This window comes from Oryctolagus cuniculus, chromosome 2 (assembly GCF_964237555.1).
Source record: "Oryctolagus cuniculus chromosome 2, mOryCun1.1, whole genome shotgun sequence".
In the NCBI taxonomy this organism is placed as follows: domain Eukaryota; kingdom Metazoa; phylum Chordata; class Mammalia; order Lagomorpha; family Leporidae; genus Oryctolagus; species Oryctolagus cuniculus.
This window is the reverse complement of record NC_091433.1, coordinates 60,836,149-60,854,669: the sequence shown is the minus strand read 5'-3', so window position 1 is coordinate 60,854,669 and position 18,521 is coordinate 60,836,149. Positions and strand designations below refer to the sequence as shown.

General features: G+C 37.7%; 1 pseudogene; it reads left to right on the top strand.

Annotated features, from left to right (window-relative positions):
• Positions 1–1,834: 1,834 nt before the first annotated feature.
• LOC100008653 (ribosomal protein S20 pseudogene) lies at positions 1,835–2,679 on the top strand (annotated as a pseudogene).
• The last annotated feature ends 15,842 nt before the right edge of the window (positions 2,680–18,521 follow it).

The window sequence follows — 18,521 nt, the reverse complement described above, 5'->3', positions numbered from 1 at the left end:
TAGTCGAATTAGATGTTTTTTAAAGATTTCTTTATTTATTTGAAGTCAGAGTTACACAGAGGAGAGGTAGAGGGAGAGAGAGGTCTTCCATCCACTGATTCACTCCCAGTTGGCCGCAAAAGCTGGAGCTGTGTCAGGAGCCAGGAACTTCTTCAGGTCTCCCACATGGGTGCAGGGGCCCAAGGACCTGGGCCATCTTCTGCTGCTTTCCCAGGCCACAGCAGAGAGCTGCATCGGAAGTGGAGCAGCTGGACTCCACCCGGCACCCATATGGGATGGCAGCACTGCAATCAGTGGCTTTACCTGCTGTGCCACACTGCCAACCCTTCGAATTAGATTTTTTAACACAGAGTTCAGAACAACTTATATACCTATTTTACATTGCTTTGTATTGTAATGTTTTCAATGTTATAATAAATGAAAATATTTTTCTTATCTAATTTTTGTCTGAAATAAACTATGAATTTTGGGGATGGTGCCGTGGCATAGTGGGTAAAGTCTGTGCAGCACCAGCATCCTATATAGGCACAGGTTCAAGTCCTGGCTGCTCCACTTCTGATCAAGCTTTCTGCTAATGTGCCTGGGAACACAGTGGAAGATGGCACAAGTGCTTGGCCTCCTGCACCTATGTGGGAGACCTGAAAGAAGCTTCAGTCTTCTGGCTTCAGATAGGCCCAGCTCTAGCCACACAGCCATTTGGGAAGTGAACCAGCAGTTGGAAGATATCTCTCTCTCTCTGTCTCTCTCTGTCTCTCTCATCCTGCCTTTCAAATAAATAAAACTTAAAAAGAAACTATGAGTTTTAACATATTGCATACCTAATAGTTTTACTTTATTATTCACTTATTTTACAATGTTGGATTTCAGCTTAGATCTAAAGTATACCATATACATAATGAAGATTTTTCACTTTTTACTAATTTATGGCTCTAATTTTTGTTAAGTGCATCAATAAATATGTTTTAGTAAGGAAAATATAAATGATATTTTTCTTGGTTTTGACAATGAAAGCAATTTTTATATAAGATAACTGCTGGATTTTAAATGCAATATTTATAGAGAAATACTAATGCATAGGAAAAAGAAGAATGTGAGGAGTCAAATTGCCTTCTTGATAACATTGACACCATTTCTATTCTCTTTGTAAAACTGGGAAAGTGACAAAAACCCTCTGTGGTTTAAATTCCTGATAATAATGGAGCAATAAAATTACCTGATTCATAGAACTGCTTTGTTGAGTAAGATATAATAAGATTCATTTTATTTGAAAGGCGGAGTTACAGAGAAAGAGAGAGAGAGGGAGAAACAGAGACAGAAATCTTCCATCCACTGGTTCACTCCCCAAATGACCATAACGAACAAGGCTGTGCCAGGCAGAGGCCAGGAACCAGGAGTTTAACCTGGGTCTTCCATGTAGGTGCAGGGGCCCAACGACTTGGGCCATCTTTTGCTTCTTTCCCAGGCTCATTAGCAGGGAGCAGAATCAGAAGTGGAGCATCTGGGACTTGAACCAGTATCCATATGCGATGCCAGCACTACAGGCTGGTGGTTGAACCAGTGTCCATATGGGATGCCAACACTACATAGCTTGACCTGCTATGCCACAGAGCTGGGCCACAAAACTCACTTTTAACAACAATTTTTTGAACAGAATAGATGATCAAATAAAGCAGTTTTTTTCATTATGTTTAGAGATAATCCCATGATTATATTTGGATCCCCAAATATGTATTTTATCAATCCTTGTATTGCACTGAACTTAGTCTTGTGCCTTTTATTGTACTGTAGAATGCTATACAATAAGGGTTAATTTAAAAGTTTGCACTTTCCTTCTTTCTGAAGACGACGCGGTAGCATTAGGTGCGGAGCGTGTTTGCGCCCGCTCCTGCTCCTGACTCACCGCTGTTCGCTCTCGCCGAGGAACAAGTCGGTCAGGAAGCCGCGCCGCAGCCATGGCTTTTAAAGACACCGGAAAGACGCCCGTGGAACCAGAGGTGGCCATTCACCGAATTAGGATCACCCTGACCAGCCGCAACGTCAAGTCCCTGGAGAAGGTGTGTGCTGACTTGATCAGAGGAGCAAAGGAGAAGAATCTGAAAGTGAAAGGACCTGTTCGGATGCCTACCAAGACACTGCGAATCACTACAAGAAAAACCCCTTGTGGTGAAGGTTCTAAGACATGGGACCGCTTCCAGATGCGAATCCATAAACGGCTCATTGACTTGCACAGCCCTTCTGAGATTGTGAAACAGATCACTTCCATCAGCATTGAGCCGGGAGTGGAAGTTGAAGTCACCATTGCAGATGCCTAAGCCAACCGACTGTTTTAATAAATTGACTACCACTTGTTAAATTTTGTGGACTTTTATTTAGGATCCTGGCATTAAGGGATATAAGCAAATGTGCTATGAAATTTATGCTGCTTTTAAAGTGAAATGATTGATGGATACTCTACAGTGGGCCATTCTAATGTTTCCTAGAGGCAGCTAAACCAGCTTGTTTACCTTTGACTTTATTTCAGTCATTTGAAAAAAATCAACTGGATAGTACGTAGACATTACCATTGGTGAGTTGGTGCAGTGTGACAATGTGTAGTTGTGGCTGCATGTTGAAACCTTGCTGAAAAAATGTCCTAATGTCTGAGGTCCTGTCAAAGAAGATAAGATTTGTTACAAAGTGCTCTAGGAGGTCTTGTCAGAGGTTTCTGGAATGATAGAGCGAGGACTTGTCTTTTTTTTTTTTTTTTAGAGATTTATTTTTACTTGAAAATTACACAGAGAGGTCTTCCATCCACTGTTCACTCCCCGGATGATTACAACTGTTGGAGCTGTGCCAGTCAGGAGCCACGAGCTTCCAGGTCTCCCATGCAGGTGCAGGGGCCCATGGACTTGGGCCATCTTGTACTTTCTCAGGCCATAGCAGAGAGCTGTATCAGGAGAGGAGCAGCCAGGATTCGAGCCAGCACCAATATGGGATGCTGGCACCGCAGGTGGCGGCTTTTAACCCACTATGCCACTGTACCGGGAGTCCTGTCTTTCAAAATTGGAGTGCTCCCATCTTGATCCTTTATTGTCCAAAGTGTCTCCAGCATCCAGGGCTAGGCTGAGCCCAGGAACTCAATCCTGGTTTCCCACCAGGGTTTCTGGAGTCAGAAGCCAGTCAAGCCCAGGCACTGTTGAATGCAGGTATTCCGTCATAACCCCTAGGTTAATTGGCCACTGCATGCTGGGAGTGTTTGGGATTGTCACTCAATGTCAGATTCTAAAGAGGTGATAGGAAGGTAATGCCACCTTTATCTGGGTAGGGTTTGCTCTGTATACTCCTTAGATCTCTAAGGTGTGTCAGACTTAATTTGGCCAAACCTATATTGGCACAATGGTAAGCATGGTTTGCTAGGCTTCTGCACTGCATTTTTACATTAATGTGAAAATGATAGGGATCCCATTCTAGTGCAGATCCAGAAGATGGCTCTCAATGTTTCTTTAAGCAAGTAACATTTTGGCATGAGTATCCTTTATGTATTTCTATTAGTTTTCTTGAGGGGAAGTTTTTTTGAGGTTAACTCAGTGGTTTAAACTGAATTAACAAGTTAATAAAACTTGGAACAGTGAAAAAAAAAAAGTTTGCACTTTCATTTATAAATGAGAATGCCTGATTTTTATATTTTACTAGACTTATGAAAGTATATCCTATGTGGAGACACAGACACCAATCACAATAGCAGTAATAGTTGTATATGATAACACAATAAGCATATACCTCTCAGATAAATAATTGGGTATTTACCAAAGTTCCCAAAGCCCCTGACTAGTGTGTTTGTCCACCACTCCGACTCCAATGGAAAATATATACTGACTTTTGACAACATAGATTATTACATTTGTCTATTATTGAAATTTATATAAATGTGATAACAAATTATTATAATTTACATGGCCATATTAATGCTGTTTTATTGATACTGAGCTTGCTTTACATAAACTAATAGGAAAATTTGAGGACACTTTTGTCTGACACATAATCAATTGTTAATTTATAATGTGTTCCCCCAGTTGGAAGACTCAGTTTACATCCATTAGATCAAAATACTTTTCTAACCTTTCCCGTACTTACAAAAGTTTTAATTTGGCATAGGTTGACAAAGAATCATTAACAATTCCCATTTCTATTTTATTTCCACCAATCCCTTTTCTCTGCCTTGCATGCATTATGAGTATAAAGGCTATGCTATTTAGTTCATAAATATTTGCATTCCTCTCTCATTGTAGATTGTAAATGTCATCTTATTAAAATTACCTTTGTTTCCTAACACCACTATCTAATTTTTAGACAGGAACTGATATTTTTATTTTATATATATTTATATACATTTTTTCTCCAGTTGTAGTTTACTTTTAAATACAATGCAAATTATACAAACAAAAATCTAATGTATATTTGTAGTAATTAAAAAATTCAGTCAGTTCCTTCTTCTGTTGCCCAGTCAACTGTTTAGGAAGTAGGACTGATATCACTGCACTCTGTAGATTGTGAGTGACTAGCTGAAGTGATTAGATGAACTGCATTACTTCTCAAGCTGTCTCTTTTATTCATACTTTTGTCAGAGATGATGATATTTGTATATTTGAGACAATTTCTGTTTTGTTAGATGTGTACAGACATAAATGTTTTTTAGTAGTACTACAAATCAAGTTTTCTAGTCTCTTTATAGAAATAATAGTAATAAGTTATAACTCTGGGTATATTCTGTGTAAAACTTAATAAAGCCATTTATCAGTTATATAAAGTCATTTATCAACTTCATCAAAACTGTATTTCATTTTCACACATGAAGTCATAAACTCCGAGATCCATAAAGAAAATTACTTATATAGAAGATTTTACATAATTTAGTACTTTAGAGAACTAATCTGGAAAATTACTTTTCCAAGATAAAGATGACCAAAATATTTTTGATATGAGTTGGTGTATTTCAGAATAGTCCTGGCAATGTTAAGTAACACCTCTGCCTTGGTTTGAGCGTGTCCCCATCAATGTTCATCATGAAGTTGTATTGCCAATTTAACAGTATTGGGAGTTGTGAGGCCTGCAGGAGCTGCTGAGTTGTAAAGGTTCTGCTCATGAAGTTCTTCATGTCTTCCCACACGTGGGTTAGCTATTGCTTGAGAGCGTTGTTATAAGGCAGTTCAGCTCCTTCATTCCCTCCCTCTCTTGTACACATGAACACTTGATCTTCTTCCATGAAGTCCTACCCGAAGCCAAGAATGCTTTTGTCATGATCTCAATAATGAGCCAGAGTCTAGTATTCTCTTAAAGCAAAAGGAAATAGATGCAGACTTCTCTAGATACAAAGTGAGTTTTTAACTATTGTCATATGAAAATGTTCTGCTTAACCTACTTATAGTTTTTCTCACACCTTCATAAAGCTGTTTAAGAGAAATAAATAGAAGCATGTAAATGAACTCAGGGAACCTCAGTATGAAAATACAATTATGCATTTTTCAAATGACATTTTTAAAAATATAGTGGTACAAATCATCACTAAATTCTATGACTCAACTATAGGAAACTTACAAAATGTAATTTAAAATATTCTATTTAATAAATAGTAGAATATGATGAAAAAACACCACTTTGGCACTTTTTTAAAGCAGTGAAATTGTGTTATGTCTGCCACTTATGACTTAGCTAACTCCAATATTGCTTCCTATGTCTGTGGGCTGTTGTGAACAAGGTAAGGATGAATGCTTACTCATTCTCCATGTATGTGAGCAAATGTAAAGCCTGTTTACACTTTGGTCTAGTGACAGTTACTAGGCTTATGAAAGTAGTTGCAACAGGAAATATGGAAGAATTTTAACAGATTAGAAAAAAGTAGAAATTCTAAGAATGGCTGAATTTCTACCTGTCAATTTATGACATCTGCACACTGAAAACACTCATTCTTTCATATGGATAAAATTGTTACGTTTTCCACATTAGTCAACTGTTACCTTGTGTTTAGAGAAACCAAATTAATGGCTTTTGAGAGCCCTAACAAAAAAAGAAAATTCTCACTATGAGAAAAAAAAAAAAAAACCTATGGATTTAACTTTTGGCTGTCTAAATACACTTCATAATATATAAAAGGCACATTTTTTTTAGTGAAAATGACTTACTTTTACTTTTCAAAAGTATTGTCTTCTATCCAAGTATAGCAATGCATTTCAAATAATTAGTCACACTGAATCACATTACACTAAAAGTTATTACTATATGCAGCACCAGTCAAAATGGCATACAATACTAGAAAAGTTGAGAAAAATCCTATATATTTTTAGCTCAATTCTCAAAATAAAATTTAAATAAAATATTAGTTTGCATTTGAATACACCGCAATATATTTAGTTGTCAGTCTGGTGAAGGCATGACCATAAATGTATTTTTTTAGATTTATTTGACAGTTACAGACAGTGAGAAAGAGACAGAAAGAAAGGTCTTCCTTCCATTGATTCACTCCCCAAATGGACACAACGGCTGGCGTTGTGCTGATCCGAAGCCAGGAGCCAGGTGCTTCCTCCTGGTCTCCCATGTGGGTACAAGGGACCAAGTACTCGGACAATCCTCCACTGCCCTCCCAGGCCACAACAGAGAGCTGGACGGGAAGAGGAGCAACCGGGACTAGAACCCGGCACCCATATGGGATGAATGCACCGCAGGCGGAGGATTAACCAAGAGAGCCATGGCACTGGCCCCCATAAATGTATTAAAATATATTAATTGGGGCTGGCGCCATGGCTCAATAGGCTAATCCTCGGCCTGCGGCGCCGGCACACTGGATTCTAGTCCCGTTGCCCCTCTTCTAGGCCAGCTCTCTGCTGTGGCCCGGGAGAGCAGTGGAGGATGGTCCAAGTGCTTGGGTCCTGCACCCGCATGGGAGACCAGGAGAAGCACCTGGCTCCTGCCTTCGGATTAGCGCAATGCGCCAGCCGTGGCGGCCATTGGAGGGTGAACCAATGGCAAAAGGAAGAACTTTCTCTCTGTCTCTCTCTCTCACTGTACACTCTGCCTGTTAAAAAAAATATTAATTGGAAACTGGCTATTTGACAACCATACATTTGAAAATTAACATGCATATTATTGCCTTCTGGTTGTTTATCCATTGATTTTTACATTCTTCTTTATATAACTTTAAAAAGTATTGTTTAAGTCTGGTTTAGGTTTATTATACTTAACCTTAATGAGTTAATAGAAGAAATAAGTTAAAAATATTTTTCCTATATAATACTAGTGCTATGAAATGAAGTGCTCGGGATATAATAGTAGAAAAGAAAAGAGGTTGCATTAGGGACAGATTCCTAGAGGATTTGCATTTTATATTAGTTAATTAAGAGCAAATTGGGAACAGAAGGTAAGGGAAGTTCATTACTGTAAATACAGACTAGGGAGGAGGAGGGAACTTCTAGTTCAAATATGGCCTTCCAAATCAAACTCTTCTCTTTGGCTTAAATTAAATGTTCAATGGTTATACCTTAAGAAAGCTTACTTCCCCCACTCAGGATAATGATTTTAATATTAACATTATAATTCTATGATAAGATGGATAGAACCTCCCTGTATATCAAACAGGGAAACTTCAATTTCAATTTCAAAAAACAATTTCAATACCACTTCTATGAAAAAATTCAATAAATGGATATAATAATGCTACACTGTACTTATGTCAGTTATTTTTAGATATTAAAAATGAAATCCTTGATAATTTTACTGCTTCATAGTTTTCATACTTTCAAATTATGAAAGGATCTAACAACTATGTATAATGAGCTCTATTTGCCAATAATATTTTGTGATGTGAGTCTCAAAAAATGCGTAGCCTTTACATTTTATATGTCACAATAGAGGAAGTATGTGCTATTTCTTCTTGAGTCAATGCTATGAAAATCTATGCAATATAAATTTTTGTTCTGATCAGGTCTCCTTTTCTTCTCTCTACTCCCCTCCCCCCATACAGGTGTTTTGTTAATTCCTACTATATACTATGTTTATACTTTAATGCATGAACTTCACTGGAGATGTGTGAAAGTTGCCAAGATAAATCAGTCCCCTTATGTTACGACCTGAGCTATCTTATTTTGCTTCATAACACATGACATGTTAAATAATTTTCTTTTACATGCTGTTCATGTAGTAGTTCTCTTCCAGGTTTACATTATAAGCTCTATAAGGCCACAACAGTGTTCCTCCTATCCATTTCCTTTTTTCTGCACCTATCATTTAAGAGATCAAAACATATCTGTGGGCAGAATGAAACGATGGATAAGGGGTGACAAAATGAAGTATATACCATATTGTAGTTTATGATATTTTAAGTTAATAAGAAATTATTAGCAGCCTTATGTTTTATATAGTCTTGCTCATAATGTGAAGAAAAACTAAAAGTTTGTTAAGTCCATTGTGTTACTTAATGCTATTTTTTTCTTTACTACTGTCACACTTTATACTTATTTCCTTGTGAATCCAACCTCAGTAAAAACTGGAGTATGGGCTCTGGCTTCAAATTAATCCTGATTTTAATTTTTAGGCTTAGCCTTACTGCTCTTCTTGGGCAAAGAAGCTAACACCTACAAAGTGCAGTTTCCTCATCTATAAAAGTATTAATCTTACTAATGTAAAACCTACTATGTTAGAACCCATAGAATATGCATGGGTAGAAAGAGTTATTCTAACACCTTGGCTCATGTGAATATGGAAGTTGACAAGTTCAACATCTTTGGGATGGGCTGGTAGTCTGGGGATCCGAGAGATTCAGTGTTGCTGTTCAAGTAGATGTAGGATCACTTCTTGGCCTTTTAGCTAATATCAAGTGCAAGTAGATATAGAGCCAGTGTTGCAGATTAAATTTAAAGGCAGTGTTGTGCTCAGGAGCTTCTGGTTTTTGTGTTCTATTTAGAGTCAACTGAAGTGATGATGTTCATCTACTGTATCAGTTAGATTTTTTTTTTACTTGATTAGATACTGGAGACAACCTAATTTTCTTAAAAAATTAGGCTGACACTGGACCAGGCAAAAGCAAGGAGCTAAATCCGGGTGTCCCATGTGGGTGATAGGGTCCAAGCACTTGGTCCACCCCTTGCTGATTTTCCAGGGCATCAGCATGGGTATGCATTAGAAGGGGAGCATCTGGGACACAAACCGGCACCCAATGGGATGCTGGCATTACTGGCTGTGGTTTTACCCACCACTCCACAATACCAGCCTAGTTGTTACTACTTTTAGGTTAATAATTATCAGTTCCTTTGTTTCTGTTTCATGGAAATTAAACATATGTCTTTTTGAAGCAATGGAAATAAAAATGAGCTTTTAGATCCCAGTGGAAAGAACGGGGCCATGAAAGAAGGAGGTACCTTTCTCTGAAGGGAGGAGAGAACTTCCACTTTGACTATGACCCTGTAGGAATAAGATCGAAGTTGGCGAACTCAAAAGGCTTCTGTAGCCTTGGCAACTCATGACTAGAGTCTAGGGAGATTACTGACGACATAAACAAGAGTGTCAATTGTTAAGTCAACAGCAGGAGTCACTGTGTACTTACTTCTCATGTGGGATCTGTCCTTAGTGTGTTGTCCAATGTGAATAATGAAACTAGTACTGAAACAGTATTTTACACTTTGTGTTTCTGTGTGGGTGCAAACGGATGAAATCTTTACTTAATATATACTGAATTGATCTTCTGTATATAAAGATAACTGAAAATGAATCTTGATGTGAATGGAATGGGAGAGGGAGCGGGAGATGGGAGAGGTGTGAGTGGGAGGGAAACTATTGGGGGGGGAAAGCCATTGTAATCCATTAACTGTACTTTGAAAATTTATATTTACTAAATAAAAAATAAATAAATAGTTATAAAGACATCATGGATTTCAAAATATTTTGCATCAAAATAAACTTCATATTTCCATAGGCCACTTGGAGTATACGAAAAATACTATAAAAATTAACAATATCCTTTATATTGTTAAGCATGTTGGTTCTTTTAATGTTTGTGATTCTTACTTACAGATAGTAAGTTGTCAATTAAACACACTTGCTTGATTTCCAAATATTAATCTTTTTCGTTTTTCAGATAGTGAAAGATCCCCCTCAAATGTTCCCTCACTTTTTAAGCCTTTGAAGATTTCTATTAATATCCTTAACTGTGAGTAGAGAACACAATATGATTGCTTCTAATTTTATTATTGTATATTCATCATTTGAATTCATGTTCAGTATTTGGAATTAAATGTAAAAATATAGGATTCTTATATAAGTTGAACTTGTGGATGTAGAGAACAGAATGGTGATTTCCAGGGGTTGGGAGTTGGAGTTGGGGAAATGTTGGTCAAAGGACAATAAATTTATTCTAGATAAGAGTAATAAGTTAAGGATTTTACTGTACAACATAGAATCTATTAATAATAATGTATTATGTCCTTGAAAATTACTGAGAGTTGACTTTTAGTGTATTCACCATAACAAGTGTGAGGTGATGTTTATGTTAATTAGTTTAATTTGGTCATTATATAGTGTTTGTAGTAAAATATACCTAACAAAAACAGAGTTTTGTTAATGAAAACATAAAATGGATGTACTACTTAAAAATTTTGATTATAAACAGTTCTTTAAACTCACTGAAAAGTAGAATTGAGTTTAGGGACCATTTTAAAAAACTGATATTAACATAAGATTTTGGCTATCAAGCCCAGAATCTTAGAAACTTGCTTTGGTATAGTTACCCTTCAGCTCAAAAAACAAAATCTAAATACAGAAGTAATCAAATGAAATATTATAACATTATGAGGTTGAATGTTGTTGATCTCAGGATAAAGCTCACTGGAGTATGGAAGTAGACCATGAGGGCACTTATTTGTCTAAGTAGGAGGCAGTTAACAATTGTACCAAAACAAGACCTAGAAGCTAATATTGACCAAAATATGTCTATCTCACAGAAGTTTTACCCCAATAAGAAAAAAAAATTATAAAATGTGGAAATTCCATTAGTACTAGAAAACACTTTTTTAAATTTAGAAAAATGATATAATTTCCTAGAAAACCAATATTTACATATATTGGAGTGTCATGTCCTTGCTGTCAGGTTTCCAATAGAGTATGTGCTACAGAAGGAATAGCAAGACTGTTGGAGGGAAAAATCATAGAAATTTAAAATCAGAACACTACTCTCACTCCCAAGGTTTTAATTTGTGAAAAAATCATCAAGGGAGCCAGTCAAGATACAACATAGTAATTTAATTACTGCACAAGATAGATATGGAAAATCAAGTTCTTCCTGTTTCTGGTCGAGAGCTATACACTGGGAAGACTTCAGTGTACAAATTAACACTTATCTTGCTTTCTGCACTGCGATCTTATGTTCCTAACGCTACTGATGAAGACTTCTGTAGAAAAGCTCCATGAACTCACCAACATTTTTGATACAGATGAGAAGATAACTAGCAAGAAGCTGAGGTTGTTATCCCCTCCTTTGATCTCACATACTCTGCGTAACCTTAAAGTGTTTCACAAAACTGCTGCCCAAAGCTAGTGCCAGCCAAAACTAACCAACATGGTTGCATACCAGTAATGATCTTTAGCTAACTACAATATTATAACAGAATTACTAACGCTTACTCCCCTACTCCCATCACATACTTGATGCCATGACACTGCCAAGATTTCCAGAAAAGGATAAGGAAACAGGTGCTACATAATCCCTGTCCCAATCTCTGCCTTTCATGTATTCATTTAAGTTTTCACCCAGACAAGCATCAGAGGATGGACTAAGTGCTTCGACTTCACTACCCACATGGGAGACCCAGATTTAGACCAAGATTATATGAATATGTAATTGATGGCTGGGACAAAAAAACAATATCATTGGAGAGGGTATGGTGATGCAGTGTGTTAAAGCTCCACTTTAGATGTTCACATCCCATATCAAAATGCCTGATTAGAATCCTACATCCTCTGAACCTCTCATCAAGCTTTCTGCCAACACACTTGGGAAGGCAGAAGGTGATGGCTTATATGCTTCAGCCCCTATCACCCACATGTAACACCTGGATGGAGTTCCTGTGTTTGGGTTTGCCTGGCCCCATGCTGAGTGTTGCATTTGGGGAGTGAGCCAGAGGGTGAAAGATGTGTGTGTGTGTGTGTGTGTGTGTGTGAGAGAGAGAGAGAGAGACAGAGAGACAGAGAGAGAGATAAACGAATATTTTCTTAGAAAATAAAAAAAAAATTATCAAGTCCATAAATTGTGACAAAATAATTGAAGTAATACAACAGAAGGAACAAAATTCAACTTTATTCTGAGCATCATTTTTAGTGGTCTTAAAAAAGAAATACTAACATAGACTCTATCATCCCAGAAAGGCAGATCTTACTTGCCACTCACTTCATGAGTCAGTCACAGATATTCAGAGGAATCTCCCTGAATTGTCAACAGGACCACAAAATCCCACGAACAAATGCTTAATATAGCATATATTGTGTTTAATAATAGAGACGCGGCTGAGGAGGAAGAGGGGTCCCAGTATAAAAAATATCAGTGCAGACAACAAGCTTGTCTGATAGCAGTTGCTATAGCCAGTTCCCTGCTACCCCAAGGGCATCCAAGAGTGAAAAGCTCAATACAAATATATCATGTGTGGGAAGCCTGAGTATTGATACAGGGAATGTCAGAGTCCCCACCTGAAAAGCCCATGTGGATCCTGCCCTCAATGTAAACGAGAGAGGCACTGGGAATGGGATTGGCCTCAGCTTCAAAGGGAGGTGAGGACTCCCCATTCCCTTATATCCTTCTCCAATGACTGAAGCTGACGCACATAGGTACACTTTAAAATTTTTCAAACACAGATTTCTCCACTTTCTTTGGTATATTATAATTCTTATTTAGTTTCCTATTTATTCTTGTAATAGATAAATTCACTTCAGTTTACAATATTTCTATGACAAAGAACATTGATTTTCATTATTTTCGAGTCAATAAATTATGAACATCACACTTAAATAAGATCAGGAATCAATTCTGTGAATGACACTGTCTGACATCCACTTCCTTCCAAATTATCATTCCATTCCTTTTGCTCATATACCAAGTCCGGCATCATCATCCCTATAATCTACAGGTTCTTGAAAGGAATGGATAATAAGTTATTGCTTAAAAGTTTTGAAAAATTCATCTCTTCCTGGGTTTTTGTTTGCATGTAGATTTTGATTACTAATTTATTCACTCTGATGTTTATTGTTATATTCAGATCTGTTTTTACCAGATCAGGGATGAGGTCCTGTGCTCACTTTGGTGCTCTACTACCCAGTGGCTGAAGTCTTGCTCCTTACCCTCTGCCCAAAGTTGGGTAAGATGTGGTAAAGGCAGTCATTTGGCCAAACAAGCTGGCACCAAGCTAGGCTGTGCTTCAGTGTCACAGATTTATCTGGCCTTCACTCTCTTGAAGATACATACCAGGCTTGCATAGTATTAGAACTGATTTAGATGAAAATGAATCCATCTTTCTTGGGCATAGGTCTCCATATATAGAGAGATTGCACCAGTAAACACTGATCTAAGGATAGAGACCTTCAGGTCTTATTTGGTGCTGGGTCCCACTTCAGCAGCTGGAGACTTTCTCTGTTGCCTTCCACTTATTGAGGGAGGATTGATGAAGGTGGATCTTTAAGCTCAGTTCAGAGGTAGTGGCAGGGGACAGAATCCATGGGACTCAGTCTGACTCTAGGGTTTACCGTAGCAGGCCTGAAACTGGGTTTCAAGATCTAGGCTTTACTTCCTTTTCCTACCAGATGTGGGCAATGTCTCTTTTCATGCTTTGCTATGGGGACTGGAGGAGGAGTGATGAAACAAGTCTCTTACTTTCTTCAATGTGTTATTTCTATTACTATATGAAAACCAGGAACTGTGGTTTCCTGTCTGACTTGCTTAGCTCTTTGGAAGATGAATTGATATGTGAATAGATGTTCCAATTGATGTCTGTACAAGGATCAGTCAAGCATCTTCCACAGCTCTATCTTGTTCCAACTACTCATTTGTTAGCTTGTAAATAAGAAAAGAAAAAAATTAATTACAGCAAATATATGCCTATACTTTCTTTTTAAATTACCAGATATTTGGTTGCATCAACTTATTTCTGTGTTCTTAATGATTCAATACTTACTGTATGCTTGTGATGATACAGTTACATTTCATTTATCTAGATATGTCTTAATTTTCTCATTTTTATGACATTTTTGGGTAGATAAGATTTTTGCTTGGCAGTCTACTTCTCCAGCATGCTGAGCATGCCATTGAAATCACTGCCTTCTGGCTTCTATGGTATCTGATGGGCAATCATGTATCAATCTTATGTGGATCCCTTGTATTTGATATGCTGTGCTTCTCTTGCTTCAGGCTTTTCTCTTTGTCTTGGGTATTGAACAGTTTGGCTAGGATGTCCAGGTGTGAATCTCATTGAAATTTTCCTTCAGTTTTATATTTAGGTTGATTCCACGTCTTTGCTTTTGTTGAAAATGTTGCAATAATCATGGAGATTCTAATATCTCTTCAAGATCCTGATTTCAGTGTTTAAAAGGGTTTGCATGTATTTACTTGAAAAGCAGACTGATTGGGGGGGGTGAGTGAGAGAGAGGTTTTTCATCCTGTAATTCACTCCCCCAATGGCCACCACAGCCAGCTCTGGATCAGGACAAAGCCAGGATCAAGAACTCCATTCTGCACTCCCACATGGGTCGCAAGGGAACAAGTAACTTTTCTCTCATCTGCTGCTTTCCCAGCCCATTATCGGAGAGTTGGATCTGAAACAAAGGTATAGGACTTGATCTAGCACAGTGCTGCCATCAGCAGCAGCAGCTTAACCCATTGAGCCACAAAACTGGTCCCACCAGAAGTACGTTGCTAAAACACATGATTCTATTTTAAACTTTTTAAGCAAACTCCACATTTTCCCTGAATAGCTGTACCTATTAACATTCCAATGATAATGTATAAGGACTCCCTTTTTTCCTACAACTGGTTAACAGTTGTTGCTTTCTATTTTAAGGATAGCACAAATGAATCAATGTCTCATTGTAGGTTTGATTTACATTTTCTTGGTAATTAGTAGCATTTGTCATGTTTTCATAAACCTGCTGACATGGAAATACAAAGAATCATTAAAGACAACTGTGAACAATTTTATTCCAATAAATTGGGTACATACACAAAGAAACACACATATTTAGAAATATACAACATGGGCCGGCGCCGCGGCTCACTAGGCTAATCCTCCGCCTAGCGGCGCCGGCACACCGGGTTCTAGTCCTGGTCGGGGCGCCGGATTCTGTCCCGGTTGCCCCTCTTCCAGGCCAGCCCTCTGCTGTGGCCAGGGAGTGCAGTGGAGGATGGCCCAGGTGCTTGGGCCCTGCACCCCATGGGAGACCAGGAAAAGCACCTGGCTCCTGGCTCCTGCCATCGGATCAGCGCGGTGCGCCGGCCGCAGCGCGCCGGCCGCGGCGGCCATTGGAGGGTGAACCAACGGCAAAGGAAGACCTTTCTCTCTGTCTCTCTCTCTCACTGTCCACTCTGCCTGTCAAAAAAAAAAAAAAAAATATACAACATGCCAAGTCCAAATCATGAAGAAATATGAAATCTGATCAGGGAGATAAAAAGTAATGTGAATTATTCAGTAACCAAAATTCTCCCAACAAGAAAAATAAGTAAATAAAAAAAGAAAAAAGAAATCTTAATCTGATTGCTTCACTAAGGAATTCTATAAAACATTTAAAGAACTAGCATTAACCCTTCTCAAATTCTTCCAAAAACCTGAAAAGGAGAAAACAATTCCAAATAAATTTTCTGAGGCCACCATCATGCTAATTATATAGCCAGACAAAGACATGGCAAGACAAGAAAATTATAGACCAATATCCCCTGATAGAGATGCAAAAATCCACCAGTTGAGAAGATGAGATTAACAACATATTAAAAGATTGGCACACCATAACAAGTGAGATTTATCTCTAGGATGGTTCAGCACATGCACTTCAATAAATGTGATATAAATATATGTGTATATATACAGAATGAAAGATAAAGATCATATGGAGTTCTCTATTGGTGCTGAGAAAAGCATATGACCTTTATTGCATATCAAGTTCAAAGGATCATCATGCTCAATGGTGAATGTGAAAGGTTGTTGTTGTTTTTGGGTTTTGTTTTGTGTGTGTGTGTGTGTGTGTGTGTGTCTGTGTGTGTTTATCTCTTTGTTAATGATTTTCCTGAACTAGTATTTTTAAATATTCATCTTTTGGCATGTGTATCCATTGAAACCTCTATACACATTAGCTTGGCTGGCACCGAATCACTGGACAAAGGGTTTAAGTGTCTAGAACCAATAAATTCTCAAGTCTTTGTTAAAGTGTTTGTGTTTGGAACATTCATTCAGAACTCTATTAGACTGTTTACATCTACACCTTAGCCTTCACTTCCTGCTTGCACAGAACTGTAAGAAAAAATTAAACCGATTGTTTGAAGTCATCTGAGTTGTTTCCTGGCATGATTGTTATCCTGGATTTGTGCCAGCCCTTCATATTCCCACAACTATCTATGTTTCCTAGAATATGTTACATTTGCAAGGTGTTTCATGGTCATTTATCTCTGATACCTGTCCCCTTGAAGATTTTTTGTTATTTATTCTGATTGCTATTGTCACTGAAGGCAACCACAATATTAAATAATTTTCACAGGTTGTTTCTGCTAATGACAGAAATCTTGGAATAAGCCTTTGGAGGAACTCCAATTTGTTTCTTCCCCCTCCAGTGTTCAAGGTTGTAGATTTTCAAGGCTTGTATAGATGTGGGGAAAGTTAATGAAAGTGTGAGTTAAAGTGCCACAGAGTTCACTATTCTTTCCAACATTCATCTTCCTTTTTCCTAGAATAAACAGAGTTTGGAATTTCTCAGTTAATTTCCAGACTTTCACCAGTGTTTCATTGCTTTCATAAAAAAGAAGTTTTTCAGGGGTGCTTGCTCTGCCACTTCTCTGATGCCACTTCTCACTTTTCTATTTATTCATGGAACTAATACACTAATCCTTTTATTTATACCAGCTCATTAGACTGATTGCCTTGTAAAGGCCTCAGCCACATTACTATCTTGACCAATTTTACTTCTGAGTATAAACACACTGACTTATAAAAAAGTTTTCTTTATGTTTTTATTGACACATAATTCTCTAATATCAGTGATCATAGAATCCTGTACTTTAAGTCACAAAGATCACTTCCAAATTTTTAATGTTAATGTCATCTTTAATAGATATAAGATCTGAGACACCATAAATAAATTATTATTCCTTGCATTATTACTAGAACCTAGCACAATTTTGAGTGGGTATCATCTGATAAAATAATTTTATGAAGAGTGTTAATATACACATTTTATGAAAAGTGCATAAATCAATCAAGTAAATGATTTTCTTAATAATTTATTAGCTTTGTGGTTAAAATTAGCATATTTTTGGGTTGCATCCAGGTTTTAAGATACTTATGTTCGGCTGGTGCCACAGCTCAATAGGCTAATCCTCCTCCTGTGGTGCCGGCACCCCAGGTTCTAGTCCCAGTCGGGGTGCTGGATTCTGTCCTGGTTGCTCCTCTTCCAGTCCAGCTCTCTGCTGTAGCCCAGGAATGCAGTGGAGGATGGCCCAAGTGCTTGGGTCCTGCACACGCATGGGAGAGCAGGAGAAGTACCTGGCTCCTGGCTTCGGATCAGCGTGGTGCGCCGGCTACAGCGGCCATTGGAGGGTGACCCAGCAGAAAAGGAAGACCTTTCTCTCTGTCTCTCTCTCTCACTGTCCACTCTGCCTGTCAAAAAAAAAAAAAAAAAAGATATTTATGTTCAGGGTTTTGGTCAGGGGAGCATAATCTTTGCATTCACTCCATTCCAAATCTTCATATAGAAGTTACATTTAATGTGATGGAGCATTACACATGGCATATTACACCGTCAAAAGAAAATGGAAGTTATTTTTTTTTATTCTGGGAATATTATGCATGTGTTTCTCATGAAGTAGCATCTCCTGGATAATTCAGAAAAAGTAGATAATATTCTCCGCTTTCTCCTTTTTTTACATCTCAATCATTAGGAGAGAATTAAGAGAAAATTCCTAATGGGACCAATATTTCCTCACAATATATGTATTCTGGAACACTTCTCAACAAGCTAAGAGTACATTCTTTAGTAGGGAGTAGATTCTTTATGAGGGAACAAAATTAGCGATGAGTATGTAATGTTGTATTTAGGTCATATTGCTACAGTAAAATAATAGAGGGTAATGAAGCTCCTTGCTGCTTAGTGTTAAGTGATTTTATTACCAAGTCAATTTTAGCAAGGCTTTATAGTAGAATTTTTCTGCTTTATTTCAGGTAGGCAGCTTTTGGGCACTCATTCAGAGTCACAATCAGTTTCTCATTAATGCTGTATTATACATGTGGATCCCGGACGCATTATAATTCCTAACAAAT